Source organism: Peromyscus leucopus, chromosome 23 (assembly GCF_004664715.2).
Source record: "Peromyscus leucopus breed LL Stock chromosome 23, UCI_PerLeu_2.1, whole genome shotgun sequence".
Classification (NCBI taxonomy): domain Eukaryota; kingdom Metazoa; phylum Chordata; class Mammalia; order Rodentia; family Cricetidae; genus Peromyscus; species Peromyscus leucopus.
Window position 1 is genome coordinate 42,118,712 of NC_051082.1, and position 3,471 is coordinate 42,122,182.

Below are 3,471 nucleotides of genomic sequence, written 5' to 3' on the forward strand. Positions count from 1 at the left end.
TGCATATATTGGGAGACTGCTGAATCTCAACCTATTCCTATAGGTGAAGGAGGAGGTTGTGAGGGAATAGGAAACCAGAATTCCTCTGGTGATACTTCCATTTTCTACATATGAAAGGGAGAGAGGTTGAGTCATTCTTCTTTCAAAGGGAAGTAGTCAGGCATGCCCTGATGCAACCTTATGCACTCTGCTTGGGACAGTGAAGAGAAAGAGCCTGGAGTTAACACAGGTATTTTTTTTTAAAGGGGCTTTTTTTAATTCAAAGGTATAGCTGGATAAGTAATTTGTTTACAACCATTCTTGTGAAATACTTTTTAAAAAAATATGACCAACTTCTTTGCAAATTACAGACAAATACCTCAACTATGATGACCTAATTTTTGGTGAATAATATACATGATTAGACAGAAATAGGCAAGCTCACACTGGAAGATCAACTATCAAACACTTAGTCAAAACTCCGTTTATGGCCTCCACTTTTTGAGCGATTTCTGTTCCCATTTCGTCTTCTCCCATCTTGCTAACTTCCTGACTGGCTCCCCTGCCGACTTTGTCTACCTGATCGGCCACCAGATCGGCCAGAGCGGCCTGAACGACCTGACCTGCCGCCTGACCAGCCTCCCCTCTGTCTGGAATTAGATGTGTTTGCATCATAATATTCTTCAATTTCAGGTAATTTGGCTGGCACTGAGAGTATCCAGTCTGAATCATGCCACTCTCCCTGTAATCTTTCTGACTCACTTGTAGGAACATCAAAGCAAACACCCATATTTCCTTTCAGGAGGCACATTCTGGTTACTTGAGATAAAGCATTATTACTCAGCCTTCTGGTAAGCTCTTTCCAAGCACAAGTGACATCCTGTAATTCATCTGGGCTTTCCAGAGTCATGGTCACAAACCCCTTATCAGAGGTGATCAAAGATCATGGTTCAAAGCTTGATGCACCAGAAATGTGAGCTAATGCTGCGGCCAAAGCATCCACTGCCCCTTTCTCTTCTATCAGTCTTTGAGCTGATGGTTGGAAAAAATCAACAGCAGCATAAGAAACAGAGGCCAGAGACCTGATGGCATCCATGCTTTTAGATTTAACTAAATCCATTTTAGAAGGAACACCTACATGTTTAAAAGTAACTCCTGCTTTCTGTTCCACATATCGCAGCTGACCTCTTTCTCTTGGTTGATAAAAACATACACAAATTCCTGTCCGGCCAGCTCTACCTGTGCATCCAGAGCGATGGATATAGGATTGAACATCCTGTGGAGGAGAACTCTGAATCACCAAGTCAACCTCAGGAATGTCCAAGCCGCGGGCAGCCACATTGGTTGCCACCAAAACTTTAAAACTACCTTCTCTGAAGCGTTTCAGGGTAATTTCTCTTTGTGACTGTGCAATATCCCCATGCAAACACTGGGCATTCTGTTTTATGTGTGGATTCATGGCCATTTCAGTTACATTCTTCTTGGTCTCACAGAAGATAATAGCCCTCCCTTCAGATCCACTGTAGACCTGAAGGACATCTCCAATAACTGCTGGTCTCTGAGACCAATGGCACTGGATAGCCAAATGTTCCACAGTGGTCGCAGCTTTCTGAGTCATTTTCCCCACAAGGTCAACCTGCTCATATCTGGATCTCATGTATTTTTTTGCAACTTTGTACACCCACTGTGGGCAAGTTGCAGAAAAAAGTAAGGTCTGAAGATTGTCTTCTGAATCAGCTTTGTAGGATTCATGCATGAATAATATCTTCAACTTGGTCAGCAAAACCTAAATCTAACATCTGATCGACTTCATCAAGAACAACATGGCGCAGCTTTGAAAGGTCCAAACAGCCGCTTTGCAGATGGTCTTTGATACGCCCTGGAGTCCCAACAAGGATATCAATCCCATTCCGAATGTGATTAATTTGGCTTTGATAGGATGTTCCACCATAAAAACATGCGACACTGAGTTTTCTGGTTATATCTTTGAAATCTTTGGCTACTTGATTTGCCAGTTCCCTTGTTGGAGCCAAAACAAGTACCTTTGGTGAGCGGGTTTTTTAATTGTCTCTTGATTTCTTTGGAGCCTTTCAATCAAGGGTATGGCAAAAGAGAATGTCTTTCCTGTTCCTGTCCGGGCTTGAGCAATTAAATCTTTTCCTTCATATACAGGACCAAAGGTTTTAACTTGCATAGGAAAGAGATATGTTACCCCTCGACCTTTCAGAAGCTTTATGGTCTCCTCAGAAATGGAGAAATTGGAGAAGGCTCGTTCCTTTTGTTCACGTGTTAGACTCTTTTCTCGTAGGCATCAACATCTCCGTTTGGGAGGTCTTTTCTTCTCGACTTATGAGACGGGGAGAACTCATCTGAAAGTCTACTAAGTCCTTCTTCGGTGTCTCCATTTAGCTTCTCTTTTATTTTAGCTTTTTTGGGCTTGGGAGCATCCAGGTCATCTGTAACGCCATTTTCTCTTGTTTCTGTTTTCTCATCTGATTCATAATGGTGCCTTGACTTCCTTCTATCACTCCATCATTGTGTAATGTTTTCGGCTTATCTTGTTTAAATCTTCATAACAACCCTATCAGGGAAGTACAGGTCCATAATCCCTTATCCGAAATTCCGAAATCCATAAAGCTCTTTTGCCTCTCCTTATTCTGGCTCTCGGGCTCTTCCAAGGGTGCCTGGAGCTCCATGATGTCCCCCCAGAGGAGTTTCCCAGGCATTACGGGCCGCCGCCGCCACCTCCCGCGCCGGGTGCGGTGGCCACGACCACCCTACAGCCACAGACAGCGTGAAAGGAAGCGGGGGAAGGGCAACACAGGTATTTTTGAAACTCTGAGTTTCATCAGGAATTCATTGTAGTACTATTTAGAAGTGAAAGAGGACTTTAAACTAAGATAAGCAGGTAATTGACCATAGTATTTCCCAACTTTTCATGCAGGAATAAGATTGTTCTGATGCCAATGTTATTCATCATATTTCCAATTAATTTTTCTTTCAGCTTATATTTGGGTCATGTGAACTACTCTGAATGACCATGTCCACTTCTGTCATTTCTGTCAGACAGTCCCCATGGGTGCAGTTGTCCTTGGATATTGTCTCCTTGATGCTTACATCTATCTGCTCCTCATGGTGATGATGGTCTTCACACTTGACCAAAGAGGTCATTTTAGATTCTATCCAAATTGAGAGGAGAGAGATGGACAGGAAAAAAGTGTGCATAGCTCTTGCAAATATGACTACAGTCACCCTGCTTTTCTTTGTAAACACTCTCTTGAAAATTCACCTACTGTTGCAAGCATCATTATCAAATGTGATTATCATTTATAGTGACCTCAATTCTCTAAAGGGTTTAATCACATGCTTTTTTATCACATGTTTTTTTGACATAGAAAGTCTGGGTCTTGAAGTCACAATGACATGCTCCTGTATATCCTGATTCGCTCAGGTATGTTTATTCCATTAGAGTTTCACACTGTCATGCAGTAT

The 3,471-nt window shown here is 42.3% G+C and overlaps 1 pseudogene; it reads right to left on the reverse strand.

The window, feature by feature from the left end:
- Positions 1-232: 232 nt before the first annotated feature.
- LOC114682219 lies at positions 233-2,705 on the reverse strand (annotated as a pseudogene).
- Positions 2,706-3,471: the final 766 nt, after the last annotated feature.